This window comes from Pongo pygmaeus, chromosome 8 (assembly GCF_028885625.2).
Source record: "Pongo pygmaeus isolate AG05252 chromosome 8, NHGRI_mPonPyg2-v2.0_pri, whole genome shotgun sequence".
Classification (NCBI taxonomy): domain Eukaryota; kingdom Metazoa; phylum Chordata; class Mammalia; order Primates; family Hominidae; genus Pongo; species Pongo pygmaeus.
Window position 1 is genome coordinate 52,679,931 of NC_072381.2, and position 22,511 is coordinate 52,702,441.

The window sequence follows — 22,511 nt, forward strand, 5'->3', positions numbered from 1 at the left end:
GTCCAAGGAATGTCTGCAGAGGCAGGCAAGCTCTTTCTCTGCGTGTCCCAGCCTATTAGCCGCCAAAGATGATTCCAAAGTCCATTCTTTCCACTTTAAAATACAAGATGCTGTTTGATAGATCTGATTTTATGTTTTTCAAAGCAATGGTTTTTGTTTTTTTTTTTTTTGGCAGAATTGAATGACTGTGGAGTTTGGGGAGAAATAGAGGCTGAGTGCCAGCTTTTCTTCCTCCTCTTGGAACTGGTGCATCAGCTTGTGGAAGCATGTGGAGCTTCTGTGGGGTCCTGGGGCATGGACAAGTGGGAATCAGTCAGCTGATAGTTCAGTAGGGCGTAGGGAGTGAAGCTTTGACTGCACCCAGGAGAGCTGTAGAAAAAAGTCACCAAGAGATATTAAATGTCATCACTTTCAGATTATTCATTATATATCTATAGGAATAATTTTAAAAGCCACTTGAGAGATCAACTGAAGAGGTGTGGACAGAGTTTTATGCACAGAGATACACATATTGAAAACCACCAACGTTTTCGGCAAAAAGAGAAAGCTGCTGTGCCAGATGACAGAATCCAGTGGAGAAAACATTTAGTGACAGGGAGATCACGGTATACTGCTAAGCCAAAGAAATATATAAGCCACACATAAAGTAGCATCTCAGCCATGTAAAATTCAAGAATTAGGCCACAATTTTTAAGTATTTTCAAATACTGCAGCCTTTCAATTATCAGTTAATGGTATTACATATGAGTTATTATTTCTTTCTTATTTGTTAGTATTTTTAAAGATTTTCTGTAGAGTGCATTATTTTCATAATCAGAAAAAAAATTATAACAAAAATGTCATAACAAGTCAATTAAGTGGCAAGTGGCCAACTGGAGGAAGGGTTTCCACATTTAGCAAATAAAAAGATAGAATGTTTATTGCATTTGAATTTTGGATAAATGACAAATAAATGTTTAGTATAAGTATATCCCAAATATCGCCTAAGATATACTTATGTTAAAAAAGTATTTGTTACATCTCTGAAATTCTAATTTAATTATGTATTTCTTTAATTTATCTGATAACCCTACCTGGAGGGGAAGGTGAACAGGCCCAGGCCATGTGGGAGATTTCAAGCCATCCTGAGAGCTCCCGGGCTGCCCAAGACACAGGCTTAGGCTGGGCTTCCCTATGCCAAGTGATGGAAGGCACCATCTATGCAGCAGCCTTGCTCTCTCCTGAGTCCTCAGATCAATTGTCTTCTTATTTCTGGACTTAAGTACAGCTGTTCCAGCATATACACCTACTTCATGCAAATGATAACAATAATATTTATTTGTGTTGCATGCTAACATTCTCAATGGGCATCATATTACTAATCACATGTGTGGATTTTTATCTCTGATGGGACACCCAGCAAGTGTCAGATCTTAACACAGCTTCTCTAAGACAGGGTCTATTCTTAGTCCCATTTTGTGGCTGAGGAAACCAATGTTCAGAGAGGACAGGAGCTTGCTGGAGGCCACACAGCTGCAGGGTCTGGTCTCAGAGCCCGCTGCCCTGCCCCCACTGAGCCTGGTGCAGGAAAGCTCTTCTCTGTGCTTTGCTCTGTCACTGTAATCTTGGAAGCAGCCCTGGGAGATGGCAGCCCTGGGAGATGCCTACCTTAGGAAAGCTAAGTCCCCTCTCCCTCTCCCCCCACCCCAGCAGGATCCCATTGGTTTCTTCTGATCTTTTTCCCTCCCTCTCTGCAATGGAGGTTTTTGGAATCTGCTGGGTCTGCCAGAACCTCTCACTATCTCTGAACCTCAGGCAAATCACCAGAGCTCCCAGTGTATCAATACTCTCACTTAATCCAGAAACATGAACTTGGCTCTCAGTGCAAACACCCTTCCCACCGGGTTGCAGCATTCCCAGGTGACTTTTAAGTGGGTTATAGTGAAAGTTTCTTCAAAAGCATCTCTTTTGCTGCTATCAGGGCTTTAACTGCTGATTAATGATTTATAATATAACAAACAGAAAAGTGTTTTTTTTTTATGGTTGAATTTCTGGCTTCGGCTCTTATCAATCTTATATTGTCTAGAAAAAACCAAGATCATGACTTCTGAGGAAAACCCCCACATACATCTCATTGTACTTATTTCTTGGTGAAATCCTTAAACTGAAGTCTTGTTGTGAATACATTGTTTCTAATTTTTCTTATTTCTTTGAGTCCCTTCAAGGCCTCTCACCAAACCAAATCCTAAAGCTTTCTTGGAAATCCAGAAAATTAAGTGAAACAAGAACACTGTAGAATATATTAAATGGTCTGGCACAAATTAATGAAAAACTCTTTGCTTGTAAAAGAAAATAAAGATTCAGTTCACTCAAACAAGGAAAGCTCTGTGGCGAAAGCCCACATTTTCCATTTGGCTTCAGCACCTCCAAGTGCAGTGAGTGGTGAGTGAGCAGCTCAGTGTGCATATGCCACTGTCTACACGGGTGGCATGAGGAAGAAGAGTGGCCCAGCACAAGGCAGGGTCTGCTCAAGGACGGTAACAGATAGAGAACACCATATTCATTTTCTGCGTGAGGAGATGGATCCTCCCATGCACAGAGGGGTCCAGCAACATGCTCAGAATCTCCCAGCTAGTAAATCATGAGGCTGGACCTGACCCCAGACCCTGAGCTTTCCAGCACATGGCTCTGCCTCCCTCATGGGCCAACGTCTCCAAAGTCTAAGGAAGTATCAATCTTTTAAAGTCAGCATGTACTGCAGTTCAGAGGTTTATGAACCTGGGGTTGGCTTTGAACCATCTCCAGGGCCTGCCTTTGGGCTGCCCTGGAAGCTTTCTTGGCACCTTCAGTCATCATTGGGCTAGCCTCCATCATTCCTATCTCCCTCTGAACTGATTCTCTTTTCCAGCTTCAGCATGAGGGAGAATGCCAAGGTCATAGACCATGGCCAACAAGTAAACTGTGAAGATTTGTCCCCTTCACAGTGTGGTACCCTAGAGCAAGTTATTTGACCTCCAGGACTGTCTCCTTGTCTGCAAAGTGGGTATACTAATGATCACTTCCAGGACTGTTGCAAAGATTTATGAGACACTGAAGATGTTCAGTAACCTTGTCCATCCTCCAGCTCTTTGCAGGTTCAAATGTTTCAGATAAACCAGACCCTGAATGAGTAGGAGAAGGAACATGTGAAGAAAGCTAGGGGCCCACAACATCCCTCTCTTTGTACAAGGTAATGCAGTTCTACTCCTAAAAATCATCCTCCAATAAAACTGTATCTAGGGTAGAACTTGCCCAGTGATACTTGGTATCTCTCTGTGGTCAATGATAGGACTAAGTTGGACATGAGAGATGCTATTCTCAGAATTAAAGGTCAGGGAATACAATGTGGTGACTGCAACCTGGTGCTCAGCTACCCATTAAGAAGCTCTTTAAAAAGTAAAGTCGTGGTGACATTCAGGGATGGTAGTGTGGCCACTTCAGGTGACAGACACTCAAAGCTCTATGTGGAATAGTGGAGGAGCCTCAAACTGTTCCCTGGCCCCGTCCAGAAGGAAATGCCCATGCCAGGCGTCTTGGGCATGGTGTTCTTGCCTCTCGCCTGGCTCCCCATCCAATCTGCAGCCCTCTGCCAAGGATTGAAGTCATGGCCACCTCCACTTCCAACGCCCGCTCTGTGGCTGTGCCAGGAGTTGGGCATTAGCTCCCTTTCACTTATTTGTAGAGGATGAATTATGCCAGGGTCGTGTTAACCATCATTTGGAGATTATTTCTGGAGACAGAAAATCCTTTAGCAGCAAGCACTGGAGGTTATACAACGACTGTGCGAGGGAGACTCTTGGATACTCAAAATAGACCTTCCAAGGTGAGGTCATCATCAAATGGCGCTCTGGGGACAGAGTTTACGGACTCACCTTTGGAATACTGTGTGGTGAGCGTGCCGTCGCCCCAGCCAAGAGCAGGGCCTGCTCTAATGCAGCTGGGCTCGCCCTCATTTATGTTGGGATGGTGCTCAGTGTGGATTGATGGAAAGAGGTGGAGCAGGATCCAGAAACATCCACTACCTCACTCATGTTATCTGATAGCACAAGGGATCCAGTGTTAGGGAGACCCAGGGCCTGGCCCTGGACATTTCACATGTCCAGTTCTTTTTTAACCCTTTGCTGCAATGTGCTGTTTGGTCTGTGGATCCTGTGGCTGGTTCCCACATGCTTGTGTTTTTCTGTCTTCATGATGAGAACTGTAGCTCTAGATCTTTGAAGCTTGATTTTGCTTGGGGACCCACTGCATGAGAGCACTGCATCATAGGAAATGTTAAGTTCCAAATATCCCCAAGAGAGCTTCCCTTACAAACTGCAGAATAGGACTTTGCTCTTTTCAACCATTAATGAGGTCTAAAATTGGAAAGGCCAGCCAGTGAATATCTAATGTTTTTGACTGAATTCACCCCATAAGAATTATATTATATGTCTGTATTAGTCAGCTAGGGCTGCCATAACAAACTGCCACAGACTTGGTTGCTGAAAACAACAAAAAATTAATTATCCCAGTTCTGGAAACAAGAAGTCCAAGATCAAGATGCCAGCAGAGTTGGTTTTTCCCCAAAGCCTCTCTGCTTGGCTTGTAGATCCCATCTTCTCACTTGTCCTCACATGGTCTTTCCTCTGTGTGTCCATGTCTGTGTCCCAATCTCCTCTTCTTATAAGGACACGAGTCATATTGATTAGCATCCACTCTAAGGACCTCATTTTAACTTCATCACCTCTTTAAAGACCTTGCCTCCAAATACAGTCCCATTCTGAGGTTCTGGGCGGCAGGGCTTCCACTATGAATTTGGAGGGGGTACAACCCAGCCCATAACAATCTCAACATTCAGTACATAAAGATAACTAACAAAGGCTGGGTGTGGTGGCTCATGCCTGTAATCCCAGCACTTTCGGAGATCGAGGCAGGTGGATCACCTGAGGTCAGAAGTTTGAGACCAGCCTGATCAACATGGTGAAACCCTCTCTACTAAACATATAAAAATTAGCTAGATGTGGTGGTGCGTGCCTGTAATCCCAGCTACTTGGGATGCTGAGGAAGGACAATCGCCTGAGCCTGGGAGACAGAGGTTGCAGTGAGTCAAGATCATGCCACTGGACTAAAGCCTGGGTAACCAAGGGAGACCCTGTCTCAAAAACAATAATAATAATGATAATAATAATAATAATAATGAGATGTGAGTTAAAAAAAAACAGAACAAAACAGTACTTACCTGATACGGTTTGGCTGTGCCCCCACCCAAATCTCAACTTGAATTGTATCTCCCAGAATTCCCACGTGTTGTGGGAGGGACCCAGGGGGAGGTAATTGAATCATGGGGCTGGTCTTTCCCATGCTATTCCTGTGATAGTGAATAAGTCACGAGATCTGATGGGTTTATCAGGGGTTTCCGCTTTTGCTTCCTCATCATTTTTTCTTGCTGCTGCCATGTAAGAACTGCCCTTCACCTCCCACCGTGATTCTGAGGCTTCCCTGGCCATGTGGAACTGTAAGTCCAATTAAACCCCTTTTTCTTCCCAGTCTCAGGTATGTCTTTGTCAGCAGCAACAAAACGGGCTAATACATTACCTTTACGATGTGGGAGACCATTTGATCTTTGCTATTCTATTCTATTTCTTTAAAATAACCCTGGTTATGACCCACCAAAATGATTTCACAATCCACTAATGGTTACAACCCACAGTTTTTCCAGATCAAGGCCAAACCCTGAGAATACTTATTTCCACTCTAATCTAAGGAGCTAAGCAAATACTAATCAGAATCAAAGACTTTATCTTAATGATGGGGGAGCTGAGACCATGTATAGGCTTGAGCAGGCCTGGTCAGGGAATGGTGGTTACAACAGTGGCCCCAGTCTGGGGACCAGGGGTTTGAGCTTCTTCCAGAAAGAAGGATGGCCAGGCAGGATCAGGATGGAGGGGGAGTGAGAACTGTGTCTGAGACACAATGCCAGGGGACAAAACCAGGGGACCATTCAAAGAGAAGTGCAGGGCAGAGAAAAGAAGGAGCTGACAAAAAGGCCAGACTCAGGGCAGAGTCAGGGACAGAGGAACGAGCTAGAGCCACGTGGCTGCAAGCATCCTAAAGGTCAGAGCTCATCTATGTTGGGGATGGTGTTGGCACAGGCTCCGTCCCTGCGCGCTGTAGGCTACAAAACAAGTGTTGCCCTTTTAGGTCCACTTCGTCTCGTTAGCCTTTTCCATAGAACACGTGGGAGCTCTAGCTGAGTCCATGTGACAGGACATCTCACAACAGAGGGGCCCTGACACTTTACACTTGAAAAGTTTGGGGAAGCCAAGGAGAGGAGTCTTTAGCTACTGGAAAATCACCAGAGAAAGACAAGCTGCAGAGAAAGCCATTTCTAAAATTCCAAAATGGTCATCCCAGCATTATGCCAATTACCTTCCTAAAACACAGGCGCCATACACCCAATCCCTTGATTATGTGAACACACACTGTTTCCTGATGGAGTATATAGTTGTTGCTTTAGAACAGAGTAAAAATTCTTTAACATGGAATTTAAGCCCTAAGGATTTTTTATATCATCCTCCAACTTAAATCCTTCCAGCTTCTTAATTTGTCATTTATACCCCCTGCCACTTCCTACTGTATATACATATTTTAATATCATGGTAATAATACCAGAGATATGGTGCTCTGCTTTTTAAAAATAGCAGAAAAGAATTTCAAACAAGCTATTTTTAATAATAAGAATTGCAAAATAATCTAATATAAAAAGAGCCCAAAAAGAGTATATGTACAGCTGAAACAAGAAAAATCCAATAGACATCATGAATCCACCATCCAGCTTAAGAAACAGACCTTTTCAAATGTACGAGAAACCCATAATGTCCCCTTCCTCAATTATACTGCACCTACTCCCTGCAAGTGACTGTCATCCTGAATAATGTCTTCATCACCTGTTGCTTTTCTGTGTCATTTTCAACACAGTATCAAACTTTAAAAAATCATATTTTGTAAATTCAAGTTGCTGATGTTCAGAAATGCAATGTGACTTTCGTGTTTTGAATTTAAAAAAATTCAACTAGTAAATTTGTCTATTCTAAACAATTATCTGTGGGTTCTTTGGGGTTTTCTATATAGAAAATCTTAACATCTACAAATAATGACGCTTTGTTTATTGCTTTCCAATCTCTCTTTTATTTCTTTTTTCTTCTTACTGCACTGGTTAAGCCCTTTAATACATTATTGAGCAGGAAAGAGAAAAGCAGTCATTCTTGCCATTTTTATGATCTTAAAGGGAACGTCTTAAACATCTTTACATGTGATTTGCTGTAGGTTTTGTTAGGTGCTCTTTATTAAGTTAAGGAAGTTCCTCCCATTCTTGTTTTGTTACAAGTTTTGTTTTGTTTTAAGTCATTAGTGGATGTTGAATTTTGTCAAACAGATCTCTGCATTTGTAAACCTGAGCATGGACTTTGTGCCTTCGATCTGTTGGTGTGATGTGTTACACTAAATTGATTTTCAAAATTAAACAACTTTGTATTCCTGGGATAATCTCAACATGATTATGATATATGATTCTTTATACATTTTCCTTTGTGTGTTCTTTATGGCAGTTTTGTTTAGATGTCTTCACTCTTATTTATAAAGAAACTTAATCTGTAGCTTTACTTTCTTGCAGTTACTCATCTGTTCTTAGTATCAGACATATGATAGCCTCATAAAATGAGTTAGGATGTGCTTTCACTTTTTCTATTCTTTGGAAGAGTGTGTGTAAGATAAAATTATTTGATCTTTGATGTTTGATAGAAATCAACTGTAAGGCCGCTTGAGTCTGGGGTTTCCTTTGTGAAAGAATTTTAACAACTAATGAGGCCTCCTACATCTTCTTGAAATAATTTTAGTAAGGTTTTTTTTAGTTATGTATCTTTCTTGTCATTTATTGCTATGACATTGTTCATAACATCTATTTGTTACTAGTTCATAGCATTTTTCTTTGTCCTTTCCTTTTGTGCCTTATTTTGGATGGAGTGCTTTAAAATCAGATTCCACTATTATCCTTCTACTTGTTTTACAAATATAATTGTCTCTTCTATTAGTGATTATCTTAGCTATTTCAATATGCGTGTTTAAGAATGTCCAAAGCTTATCAATATCTACTGTAATCTCAACTGATACACTTGATATACTGCATTTCAAGGTTTATTGCTTTCCACAAGTGGGTGTGCTGTGAAGCTAATGAAATATGAGTTTTTCAGAATGCTTCATTTACATGAGCTCTTTCTAATCTGCTGAGCCTAATTTTGCTTTTTAAAATTTGGTATTCTTTTTGTTAACAAGGCACATTTTGTACATTTACAGTCTCACAGAACCTGGATTGACCCCTGATATTTTCAAATCATTCTGTGGATTTCTAACTTCTGTGCCAGCTCAGCATTATATTTAAAAATATATTATTTGTGGCTGGAAGTGGTGGCTCACACCTGTAATTCCAGCACTCTGGGAGGCTGAGGTGGTCAGATCACCTGAGGTTAGGAGTTTGAGACCAGCCTGGCCAAAATGGCCAACCTGTCTCTACTAAAAATACAAAAAATACACAGGCTTGGTGGCAGACACCTGTAATCCCAGCTACTCAGGAGGCTGAGGCATGAGAATCATTTGAACCCGGGAGGGGGAGGCTGCCCTGAACCGAGATTGTGCCACTGCACTTCAGGCTTGGCAACAGAGTGAGGCCTCATCGAAAAAAAAGAAAGAAAGAAAGAAAGAAAGGAAGAAAGAAAGAAAGAAAGAAAGAAAGAAAGAAAGAAAGAAAGAAAGAAAGGAAGAAAGAAAGAAAGGAAGAAAGAAAGAAAGAAAGAAAGAAAGAAAAAAAGAGAAAGAAAGAAAGAAAGGAAGGAAGGAAGGAAAGGAAAGAAAGGAAAGAAGGAAAGAAAGAAAGAAAGGAAAGAAAGAAAGGAAAGAAAGAAAGAAGAAAGAAAGAAAGAAAGAAAGAAAGGAAAGAAAGAAAAGAAAGAGAAGAAAGAAAGAAAGAAAGAAAGAGAGAGAGAGAAAGAGAGAGAGAGAAAGAGAAAAGAAAAAAATAATTTGTATTGTATCTGTTGTTTCATCTGTCTCAGCAGATCTAAGGGATCTCACTGCTGTGGCAGGGACTGAGATCATGAAACTTGTTACTTGACTGCAAACATGGCCATTTCTTATAGAAAAGTTAAGATATCAAATAGTGGATCCCAAAGCTTTTGAGGACAATGAATTATGGAGTCAGTTCTAGGGAATAGAACCAGTTTCTAATCAGGGACATTCTCTTATCCCAGAGCAGGGGGTTCTGCTGGAGCCCAGGTAGATTTCAGTAGTTGTAATGTACCTCCCTTTCATCTCCTTCCGGGTGGAAGTGTCTATTTAGTTATTCTTCTGTCTCTGTCTCATGATTGTACTCTGAATTAGGAATTAGGGGCAAATAATTTCTTTTTTTAGTTTTTAGGTCTCTGTGCCTGACTTAGATGACAAGATCCTGAACTTTAAAGAGCTTGATGTCATAATGAGATGAAACTTTTGGGTCTAGGGGTGAGAACACTTTGCCAGATGACCGTGCTTTGGGCTCAGGAAAGCCCTTGACCAGAGCCTGGTTCTGCTTCCTGGGTCCACAGTCTGCTCTTGGAGGCACTTGGAGCCACTCCTAGTTTTTGCTCTGCATCAAAAGCTAGTAGGGTATTTCTGGAAAGAGAAGTCCATCCTGGGCTTTTTTTTTTTCTGAACATTAAATATAGACATTAAGTATAAACACTAAATAAAATAAAAATAAATATTAAATATAAATAAATATAATAAAAATATTTTCCAAGGTGTTAATTCATTTAAAACAAATAACTGAATAAAGTATCTTTGGGTGGCTGCTAGAGTTAATTAAGTTACCTATTTATTTTCAAATATTCATGCCCCTCTTCATATAAATAATTATTGGAGGGGGCTTATGAAAATTGATATGGGTTAAAAAAGAGTCAGTGAGGCTAAGAGAGTAGAAATAGTAAGATGAGGCATGAAATATGCTTTCTAAGATCCCACACACAAAGGGATCTTAAAGTGTTTCTGGGACTCCAAGCAACCCACCAGAAAAGGAAAACAGGATCCTGTGACATGGATTACAGTGTCCTTGATATAAACAAACTGTAATGATTGCATACTGCACTTTATGCTGCTGATACTTGAGACCCACAGCCCTGTCACTGAATAGGGCCAGGGACAGCGTCCTTTACCAATATCCTCACAGAGTTAGCAATGGTGGGTTTCCCAGCTGCCTTTGAGTTTGCTTTCCACATGTCTGCACTTTAAGCAGGAAGCAAACTTTCATGAAAAGAGCTCCATGGGAGGGGCTCTGAGAACGAGGTCCATGCTGCTCTGGATTAATCCTTCGCTAAATTCTCAATGAATTATTTTTTCTCAACTTGAAATGTGAGGTGATGTTTTCAAGGTTTGACTCCCTGATACTTGCACTGAAGCTGGTGTTCCTTGCCCTTCCATTTGAAGGATGACAGAAAAATGCTTAGTCAGAGCGAATCCCAGATTCCATGCTCTGCAGAGAGCTGGACAGCTGCTTAACCAGGACACCAGCTTGAGAGCAGGTCATGCTGCCTATCCCACCCCTGCCCAGCATCCAGGGCTGACCTGTCTCCACTGCACAAGAGGCTTCTGGAGGGTCAAGCCCATTCCTGACTTGCTCACTGTTTGTATTGGTCTGCAGGGGCTGCTGTAACAAAGTGCTGCAAGCTGAGTGGCTTAGAGAACAAAATGTATTGTCTTGAAATTCTGGAGGCTGGAAGTCTGAAATCACAGTGTCATCAGGGCTGGTTCTAGGCCACTCTCCTTGGCTGTGGATGGCCATTGGCATATTCATATGGTCTTCTCTCAACTGTATGGCTGTCTCCAAATTTCCCCTTCTTATAAGGACACCACTCCTCCTATTAGATTAGGGCCTGTTCTAATTACCTCACCACACCTCTGTAAAGTCTCTATCTCCAAATAAGGTCACATTCTGAGGTTCTGTGTGTTAGGATATCAACATATGAATTTTGGGTGAACACCAACCTTAACACCATCATAGCTCCAGTTCCTAACACAGTAAAAAAAACAACTGCACAGCACTAAAAAAAATTTGGAGAATTAATGTAAGAAGACATAAATTGGAATCTATTTTATCAATAGACAGAATGTGTTCCAGGCCCAAGATTTTAATGTTATAGCAATAATTCTGGGCTGGAAAATTTAAAATAGATGTTACTAAATGCTCATGTTAATCATAAAAGGCTTAGCAAAGTTTAGCAGAAGTAAGTTATGTGACTTCCTGAGGAACACTCCAAGATAAGCCCATTATAAAAAGTACCTCTTAGCAAATGAATGAGTTGAACTTGCACCTACACAGGGTCGTTACCCAAACATATAGGCACATCTTGGAGATACTACAGGTTTGGTTCCACACCACTGCAGTAGAGTGAATATCTCAATAAAGCAAGTTGTATTCATCCATTTTCATACTGCTATGAAGGAATACCCAAGACTGGGTAATTTATAAAGAAAAATAAGTTTAATGGACTCACAGTTCCACACGGCTGAGGAGGCCTCACAATCATGGTGGAAGGTGAAGGAGGAACAAAGGCACATCTTACATGTCAACAGGAAAGAGAGTGTGTCCAGGGGAACTATCTTTTATAAAACCATCAGATCTCATGAGACTTATTCACTATCACGAGAACAGCATGGGAAAACCCCATCCCGCACCCCATGATTCAATTACTTCCCACCGGGTCCCTCACATGAAACGTGGGGATTATGGGAGCTACAATTCAAGATGACATTTGGGAAGAGACACAGTCGAACTATATCACAAGTCACACAGGTTTTTTGGTGTCCCAGTACATATAAAAGTTATAATTTACAGTATACTGTAGTCTACTAAGTGTTCACTGTCTAAAAAACATACCTTAATTTAAAAATACTTTGCTGCTAAAAATGTTAACAATCATCTAAGCCTTCAATGAGTCATTATCTTTTTGCTGGTGGAGGGTCTTCCCTCAATGTTGATGGCTGCTGACTGATCAGGTTGGTGGTTGCTGAAGGTTGAGGTGGCTGTGTCAATTTCTTAAGCTAAGACATCAATGAAGTTTTTAGCATCAATTGAGCCTTCTTTCAGTGAAAGATTTCTCTGTAGCATGCAGTGCTGTTTGATAGCATCTTGCACACAGAACTTCTTTCAGATTTGAAGGCCATCCTCACAAACCCTGATTTATCAAATAAGTTTGTGTAATATTCTAAATCCTTTGCTGTCATGCCAATGATGTTCACAGCTACTTCACTAGGAGTAGATTGCATTTCAAGAAATCGGTTTCTTTGCTTATCCATAAGCAACTCCTCTTTCTTTTGAGTTTAATCACCAAAAATCAGCAATTCAGCCACATATTCAGGCTCTGCTTCTAATTCTAGGTCTCTTGCTATTTCCACCACATGTGCAATTACTTTCTCTACCGAAATCTTGAATCTTTCAAAGTTATCCATAAGGTTTGGGATCAACTTCTTCCAAATTCCCACTAATGTTGATATTTTGACCTCCTCCCATGAATGATGAATTCTCTTAGTGGCATCTATGATGATGAATCCTTTCAGAAGGTTTTCAATGTATTTTTCCCAGACCTATCAGAGTAATAATCATCTATGGAAGCAATGCCCTGACAAAATGTATTTCTTAAGTAGTAAGACTTGAAAGTTGAAATTACTTCTCGATTCTTGGGCTGCAGAAAGGATGTTGTTTTAGCAGGCATGAAAATAACATTCATCTCCTTGTATACCTCCATCAGAACTCTTGGGTGATCAGGTACATTGCCAATGAGCAGTAATATTTGGAAAGAAACCTTTTTTCTGAGCAGTAGGTCTCAAAAGTGGGCATCAAATATTCAGTAAACCATGCTGTAAATAGATGTGCTGTCATCTAGACTTTATTATTCCATATATGGAACACAGGTAGAGATTTAGCATAATTCTTAAGGGCTTTAGTATTTTTGGAATGATCAATGAGCATTGCCTTAAATTTCATGTCACCAGCTGCATTAGTCCCTAACAAGAGAGTCAGCCTGACCTTTGAAGCTTTGAAGCCAGGCATTGACTTCTCTCTACCTATGAAAGTTTTAGATGACGTCTTCTTCCAACAGAAGGCTGTTTTGTGTACATTAAAAATCTGTTGTGGCCAGGCGCAGTGACTCACGTCTGTAATCCCAGCACTCTGGGGGGCCGAGGCGGGTGGATCATGAGGTCAGGAGTTTGAGACCAGCCTGACTAACATGGTGAAACCCTGTCTCTGCTAAAAATACAAAAATTAGCTGGGCATGGTGGCTCACACCTGTAATCCCAGCTACTCAGGAGGCTGAGGCAGGAGAATCACTTGAACCTGGGAGGTGGGGGTTGCAGTGAGCTGAGATCATGCCACTGCACTCCAGGCTGGGTGACAGATCGAGACTCCATCTCAAAAAAAAAAAAAAAAAAATCTGTTGTTTAGTGTAGCCACCTTCATCAACGATCTTAGATCTTCTGGATAACTGGCTGCAGCTTCTCCATCAGCACTTGCTACTTTAGCTTGCACTTTATGTTGTGAAGATGGCTTCTTTTAAACCTGAAGAACCAACCTCTGCTAGCTTCAAAACATTTATTTTGCAGCTTCCTCATCTCTTTCAGACTTTGTAGAATTAAAGAAAACCTGGGCCTTTCTCTGGGTTACGCTTTGACTTAAGGGAATGTTGTGGCTGGTTTGATTCTCTATCCAGACCACTAAAACTTTCTCCATATCAGAAATCAGCCTGTTTTGCTTTCTTATCATTCATGTGTTCACTGGAGTAGCACTTTTAATTTCCTTCAAGAACATTTCCTTGGCATTCACAGCTTGGCTAACTATTTGGCACAAGAGACCTAACATTTGGCCTATTTTGGTTTTCAACATGCCTTCCACAGTAAGCTTAATCATTTCTAGCTTTTGATTGAAAGTGAGAGACGTGTGACTCTTCCTTTCTCCTGAACACTTAGAGTTCATTGTAGTGTTATTAATTGGCCTAATTTTAATATTGTTGTTTCAGAGAATAAAGAGCCCTGAGGAGAAAGAAAGAGACAGGGGAATGGCCAGTTGGTGGAGCAGTCAGAACACACTATTTATCAATGGAGTTTGCCGTCTTGTATGGGCATGGTTCCTGGTGCCTCAAAACAATTATAATGGTAACGTCAAAGATCACTGACCACAGATCACCAAAACAGATGCAATAATTATGAAAAAGTTCAAAATATTGTGAGAATTACCAAAATGTGACACAGAGACACAAAGCGAGCACTTACTATTGGAAGAATGGCACTGATAGACTTGCTTGACCCAGGGTTGCCACAGACCTTCAATTTGTAAAAACATGCAACATCTGCAAAGCGCAATAAAGTGAAGAACACAAAAATAAGGTATGCTTGTAGTTAACATGAAAGGAAAGCTTCCAAAGTGATGACTTGGGTTTGAAAGGGCTGGTCTTGATCTAACACTAAGGAGACATCCAGTGAACTATCTGGCTTCGTAACTTTAACATGAGCACTTCTGCTCCAAGCTGTCTGTGCCATCACAGCTGCAATTGAGAGGCATTCCTTATTCTCCTTCCCTCACCAAAATGTAAATAGCTGTGTTTATTTTTTCTGATTGAATGGGTAATGCATGCTAACTGTAAAGAAGATAACTAACAAATCTGAAAACTAAAAAGAAAATGTTCCTTATAAACCTCTAGAAGTTTATGATAGCAACTTCACAATGAAACTGTATATCATTCCAAACATTTAACTTAAATATGTGAAATATGACATACATTTATCCAAATGGGATCATACAATATGCACTATTTCATCACTTGAATTTGGCACGTAATAAATCATGACCGTGAAGCATGCTGAAACCTACTTGGTAGCATTGTAGGATGTAGCTCTCCCTAGAAACCTGGCTCTTTACTGAGGAACATGCAGCATTTCTAGTTTCTGCTACTAAAAATATCATTTCATAAAACTTCGGATAGGTACACATTTGTATGATCACCCAATAATTTCCTAATGAAGTGCCCAGAAGTAGAATTGCCACATTAAAATGAATACATATTACCCTACAGATTTTTACAATATTCTTCAGAAATATTGTACCAGTACTCACCCTTACCAATAGTCCTTGAAATTGTGTTTACCCACAACTTAAACTATATCAGATGTTATTCTTTTTAAATTTTGCCAATTTGATGGATAAATGTAATATCTCATGGTCAGTATAATTTACATTTCTTTTATAACCTGATCTGTTCATTGGCCACTTGCTTTTTTTCCTTTTTGATTTTCTTTTTTCATTTTTTATGTTTATTATTTATTTGTCAATTTTCTCCCCTACATCTTCTCCATTGTCCCTTTCTGAAACTTCAATTCATTCAATTTTGGATGTATATTTTGGTTTTTCTTTTGCTTCATATTGTGTGAGAATTTTGTTTATTTTCTAGAATGTCTAATGACTTGCTATCTTGGCAATTATATCTCTAAGAAGTCTTTATTGTTCTCAGATTGTTCTCTTTTCATAGTCCCTTCTTCTTGCTTTAAATAAATAAATATATAGATATATTTGCTGCTTCTTAATTAGCTTATTTATTTATTTATATCTATCTATCTGTCATCTATTATCATCGTATGTAGATACATCCTTTAATTATTTTGGCTTCCAAGAGAATAGGTTGAAATATCAGCACTATCCGTTTATATGAAGTTGCCCATATTGTGCACAAGTTCCACACTCTGTAAGTAGTTTTGGAATGGATGGAGGGAGAGAGGTATTACCAGGTTTGTGACTGCCTTATAGTTCCCAGTATCCTCAGTTTCCTTTTTCTTCACTTTTGAAACATTTGTCCATTTTCACAGAAGCCATGATTACTATATTAGTTAGAGTCTGTTTTGGCACAAATAATGCAATGCATTCAAGAGTAGCTAAACATATTACTATTACAGGATGGATATTGTTGTTTTTCCTCATGTGCCTAGGATCTGGTTCAGAGGCTCAGGACTGTCAGAACCATGATCTGAAATTCTTGTGGCCTTTCCTAAATGGTTGCAAGATGGAAACACACTCTTGTTTTCTGGGAGGGGGAGAGTGAAGAGATAAGGAAGAAAGAGTAACACTTAGAGCTGGAAGCAGAAACTGCCTGCTGATGCTGCTGTCATCGCATTGGCCATTTAGAACAATTTCCCAGCATCCCTGGGGTTTGAGGTGATCATGTGACACTGTGACTGGTGCAGACACTGCTAGCTTCCTATCTACTGCCCATTCTTAACTTCTTTCTTACTTATATGCCTCAGAGTTTTGCTTAGTCTGTTTTTGTTTTGGTTCCTGACAGATTTTAGGACTTTTTGGAGTGACCTGTTAATTACCTTATTTTAAAACTCCCCAACAGTGCTTAGCCTAGGCTTGAGCACACAGCAGGTGTCCACAGTTCCTGGAATTTGGTTGGCTGCCAGTCAAGAACTTAATAAAACATAGCTACTACTTCTTGAAATTTTCCTATGCCAAGTACACTTCCAAATGCATCACGTATATTAATACATGTTATCCCACCATAGCCTTATGAGATGGATATTATTATTATTACACCCACTTAACTGATGAGGAAACCAAAGCACAGAGCGGCTAAGTAACTTGCCTGAAACCACACAGCTAGAAAGCAGAAAGGAAGGAATTGGAATTTGAAGGCAGGCAGCCTGCTTCCTGCACTTGTTTGCTACCGAATTGCATTAGTAAATTAAGCCGTAAGTGGCTTACACCTTCAAATCTTCATTACGTGATGAAAAGTGATAAAAAGCAAGAAAATATACAACTACTTTAAACCTATACATTAAGGGGAAACTGACAGCCATGGAAAGTCAAGGAGCTAAAGAAACCTTGATGCTACAGACGTTCCATCTCTCACCTCTTGTCCACGTGGATCACACTGAAAATCTAACCACCTTCTTCCTCATTCATTCTGTGTTTGTGGAAACTTCCCAGTGATCAAAGCTGTCTTGGGGTGAAGGGTGAGCCCGGCCGTAAAGTGAGCTCTGTGAAGACTGCTGCCTTTCCTCCAGCCCAGGGCTGTCAACACAGTGGCTGAGGAGTGTTGTGTGACTCTCCTTTGAAGCAATAGGTCCATTGTGCAATCTCCATAGCATGGCCTAGTGAGAAGACAGAAGCCCAAGGGGCTCAGTGTAAGCTCATCCAGAAACTAGGAGACCACAGTTCCAGATCTATAAAATAAGGCTAGTTTGGATTTCTGGGAAGGAAATAGTTTATAAAATCAGCAGATAATGTGTAGATCCAGATGTAATATGTTGGCAGGAACAATGAGGGTGACTTTTTCTCACCAAAGAGAGTCTTTGATCTTTGCACAGAGCCAAGGTGGCAACTCTAGCAGCCTAGTTTAACTTCATTTCACGATCTGTGACCTTCTTGGTTCCCAAACTTTCATGTAAGGTATTGCCCATTTAACAGGGAAGGAGACCTAGTCATGGCCTCTGGGAACTGGAGAAATACATACAGTGCTCCAAGCCTCCATGAAAATAGGCAGACCCAGGGATCTGACTCTCCTTTTATCTGTCTCTTCAGAGCCCTGCTCATCTTCTCTAGTCTCTTCTATGACCCAACAGGAAATTAACATGCCCTTTGTTCTCACAGCATAGCAGCTAGGGTAGGCTAAATCGTGCTGCAGTAACAAATCACCTAAAACTCTTTGTGGCTTACCACAAGAAGTTGATATCTTGGTCTCATAAAGTAGACTGCAGATCTGGGTGATTCTCCAGGCAATTTTCCTCCATATTTAGCAAGTCAGATTGTTTCCTTCTTTTGGCCTTTCCATTTCAACACTAAGCAATCCCCAATTGGTGCGGATGAAGAAAGAGGTGGAGGGTCAAGCAGCTGTAGTTAATTGCTTGGGCCTAGGAGTGGCACTATTTCTATTCGTGTTTCTTTGGTGAGAACTATTTACTTAGTCATACCTAAATTCAAGGAATACCTTATGATTCTCTGTGTAACTGAAAGTAGCAGAGTACTAAATATTGGTGAACATTAGCTCTGTTGATCATACAGACCAAAGCTCTCTTCATTTGCTAAAGAGTTCCATCTGGCTAACCTCTGAGCTATTACCTTTGTGTTAGCCAGATTCAGGATTATGGAGTCTTGGTGAGGAAAAAACTTGGAGGCCATTAGTCCAGTTTATCCCAAGTCAGGATCCTTGATATTAATCCTAACAAATGATTATCAAGCCTCTCTTTGGACACTTTCACGATGGAGTCTTGCTATCTTATGATATCTTATGAGCCAGAAAATTCCATGTTGAGACAGCTTTTTGTAAAATTCCTCCATGTTCTGATCCTGTCTACCTTCCTGGCAGGGCCAGTTCTCAAGTCCAATTCTCTATGCTTAATAGAACTGGCTCTACCCACACCCACTGTTCCATGCCCCTTCAAATGCCTGAGGCCATTGGCATGTTTCCATTTCATCTCCTCCTTGCTCGATTCCATAGCCTCAGTTCCCTCCACCACCCCCACATGACCTCCAATTTCTCCCTGTCTTGATCACCACTCTGTACGTCACCTCCTTTTAGTGTGGTATTCAGAACCTCTTGGTCTGATGGTTGTCAGATAAAGCGTTATCACTGATCTTGTTCAAGGTGTTGCACTATTCTAGCAGTGTGACCAAAGCAGCATTACTTTTCCCAGCAACCACATCACACTCTGGGCTTATATTCCAACTGGAGCTATTGGGATTTGAAGTCTAAAACTGACCCCCTCTTCCCTTCCAGGGTTCTGTCCCATGGTTTATAGGCAAAAAGAGACGTAAATAAAAGTGACAGGCTGATTAATGGTTGGGCATGCATCCCAAGATTGACAAAAGGCAGGCCTCTTTGATTTAAACTGGAATAGAGAATTCATCTTGAATTTTTGAGGCTGAAGGGTGACCGCAGCTCTCTGCATCCTATATTGAAGACAACTGGGAACTAATGTAAGGCTGACTTAACTCACTCATTTGAAGGTAAAGAAACTGGAACACACACAGGTATGCATACACACACACATACGCATTAGAAGATGGCCAGGCCTGCCTACAGAAGATGAGCCCTTGGCCTGGCCACTTATGCTTAGACTGCAGAGAAGGAGGAAGAGGCTTCTGGCTCCTCTACTGGCCTTGAAGCAAGCTGTGAAATAAATGTGTGAAAAGACACAGTAGCCCTGTCCATTAGCTAAGGGCTCTGAGTAATATTCTTTCTTTCTTTCTTTCTTTCTTTCTTTCTTTCTTTTTTTTTTTTTTTTTTGAGGCTGAGTCTTGCTCTGTCACCCAGGCTGGAGTGCACTGGCGAGATCTCGGCTCACTGCAAGCTCTGCCTCCCTGGTTCTCGCCATTCTCCTGCCTCAGCCCCCTGAGTAGCTGGGATTACAGGCGCCCACCACCACGCCCAGCTAATTTTTTGTATTTTTAGTAGAGACGGGGTTTCGCCGTGTTAGCCAGGATGGTCTCTATCTCCTGACCTTGTGATCTGCCTGCTTCGACCACCCAAAGTGCTGGGATTCCAGGCTTGAGCCACAGGCTTGAGCCATCTTTATTTAAATGTCTACTAGACCACTTCCCAATCTAACAAGATCATTTTGAATCATGACTTGATGATCCAGTAGATTAATTTTTCCCCATTCCAGGTGGTGTTGACTGGTTTTGTGTTATGCAACCTACTTAGGGGTAGGTTAAATTGTCACTGCAACACAATTTAACCTACCCTGGCTCTGTGCTTTGAGAACAGAGGATATGTGAGTTTCCTGTTGGATCAGAGAAGAGACTAGATGGGCTGAGCAGGGATCTGGTGAGACAGGAGAGCAACAGTTACAGAGGAGTGGGACACACATCTTAATATTTCTAACCAGGCTGATACTCCTTGAGTATCACTTTTAGCTATAAATTAATATGTCACATAGCATAAGATTAAAAAAATAGTATTTGAATGTGTTCTGCTAAAATTTTACTAATAGTAAAGCCTTCCCAAAGAGGAAATGGGATTGGTTTGTCATGGCTTGTTCTTGGTGAACCCTTGTTGGCTCACCTTTTCCAGGTATGCCACCATCTTCAATGTAATGGCTTCACTTAGAATCTGTCTATGAAGGAGTATCTTGTCTTGTCTTTTGGAATCCACCCTTTTCTTCTTTATGCTCACCAGGACAACATCTGTCCATCTACCTCTTTACTAGGCTGATAGATTTTTTAACATTCGAAAGGCTTTTGTGCAAGAAGAATGGTTATACTTGTACATCTTGGATTTGATAGGAAGTTTATGAATCTTAAGATTGTAATAATAAATATCTTTACATGATGATAATATTTCCTCTAATCATATATTTCTAATATAATATTTCACAATTATGAATACAATAAATTAAACATTTCCTAATGTTTATACATCATTACAAATCTATTTGATCAAACTTTCCACTTACTAAAAAATGCAGATCAAATATATGAGATTCTCTTTAATGTCTTACATGCTTTGTAATAGTGGTTAAATATCTGAATCTCTTCTGAGTAGCTGCCCCAATCTAGGTCTCCTCTCTGCCTGAGTGCATGGGAGGAGCCTGTGGCCCCTAGCAATCTGATATGACTCCTTGGCCAATTCTGGCTGAAGGGCTGACAGCAGAAATGAAATGTGCCTCTTCTGGCTAAAACACTAAACTGCTAGAACAAGACCTTCCAGTGGTCTTTTCCTCTGTCTCATGGTATTGGTTGTTTTTAGCTACATAACAAATTGCCTGAAAACTTAGGAGTGTAAGACAACAGACATTTGTTATTTCACAGTTTCTGTGGGTCAGAAATTCAGAAATGGCTTCATTTGGTGGTTCTGGCTCCATGGTCTCTCCTGAGGTTTCAGCCCAGATGTACCCTGGGTTGCAGTTATCTCCAGAGTGGAGCTGGAGGATTTGCTTGTATGACTGCTCACTTACATGCTGTTGGTGCAAGGCCTCAGTTCCTCACTGGCTGTTGGAAAGAGGCCTCCACTCCATACCACATGGACCTCTCCTAGGACTCATTGAGTAGCCTCAAACATGGTAGCTGGCTTCCCCAGGAATGAGTTATCCAAGATAGAATAAGGCCCAAGTCACAATGCCTTCTATGACTGGTCTTGGAAAACATAGGTTGTTACTTCTGACACATTCTATTCATCAAAGGCAAGTGGCTAAGAACAGTCCACACTTAAGGGGAAGATCAGTCTCCAATTTTTGAGGGGAGAAGTATAAAATAATTTGTGAACAAAATTTTAAAACCATCACATTGAGTGACTGAACAAGCCGCATTTTCTGGGTGAGGCAACTGTGAGGCTGTGGAGCCCCTGTCAGCCTGGGTTCTTGAGTGACCTGGTGGAGCAGAGGGCCCTTTGCTGAACTAAGATGGATATGAAACACAAGAAAGAAATAAACCTTCATTGTATGAAGTCATTGGAATTTTACCTACACTATCCTGACTAGTAGTCATTTTAAGACATAAACATAAATAAAATCACACTGATAATATGTAAATGTGGTTACAAAATTATGAATTCTCTGTGTTTAAATGATTTTTATTTGTATATCATTCAAAAAGTTTCATTTTTTACACTCACATAGGGCTTCAGTAATTTTATGAGATACTAATAATCACAGCAGATCCCAAACCAGGTGCACACCATTTCGGGAGAGAAGAAGTTGCAGATTCTGGTCCAGGATAAGTCTGTTTGTTTAAAGTGATCCAAACCAAACCCCTGATTGAGTGCCTTTTGATACTAAAGTTCTATTTGTTATATTTGGACTTTTAAGCCTCTGCCTTTCAAAAGCCAAATTCAAAGATTTAATTTTTTAAAACTTGGTGTCTTTCCCAGAAATGATGTACTGTAAAAAGTTTCCTATGGCTGGCTGGCAGTACCTAAACTATTGTCCTGTCATTATGATGAATTGGCCTAGTCTATAAATATTAATTGGAAACTTATGCATGCCTTATCAATATTACATTATAATTAGTGGGGTCATCTTGAGGTTCCATCTACTGAGAGATGAGAGATGGAGTGTGTGCAATGTTTAGCTAATTAATCATCTTAGAACACTGTGAAATTCTCTGTTTAATTGGTTGCTGTGTAGGATCACAAGAGCAATCAATTGTTTGACTCCCTATACTACGCATGTTTTGGGGGATTTTAGTTTATTTATTGTTCCTTGTGTTTATTCTTTCTTATGCACAGAGACAGTGAGAAAGATCTCTATACTTTGTAAATGGATATATGCTCAATAGAAAAATGTAAATACAAACATAAGTACTTTTCTATTTATTAAAGCAATAAAACTAAACAAATCCTAACATGTGCATTCTTTTGCACACATTATATTAACTTTGCTTTTTCAAATATTGTTATAAATCCATGATCTTTCACAAAATCAACTTGTTTCAGCTAACCTTGAGTATT

General features: G+C 40.4%; 1 long non-coding RNA gene across 1 annotated transcript; it reads right to left on the reverse strand.

Annotated features, from left to right (window-relative positions):
* Positions 1 to 109: 109 nt before the first annotated feature.
* Positions 110 to 21,147, reverse strand: LOC129006603 (uncharacterized). Its single transcript, XR_008492034.1, has 4 exons — positions 21,022 to 21,147; positions 16,977 to 17,217; positions 14,347 to 14,423; positions 110 to 369 (listed from the first exon to the last, which is right to left on the reverse strand). It is a non-coding gene; the product is annotated as an uncharacterized LOC129006603 (long non-coding RNA).
* Between the last annotated feature and the right edge of the window lie 1,364 nt (positions 21,148 to 22,511).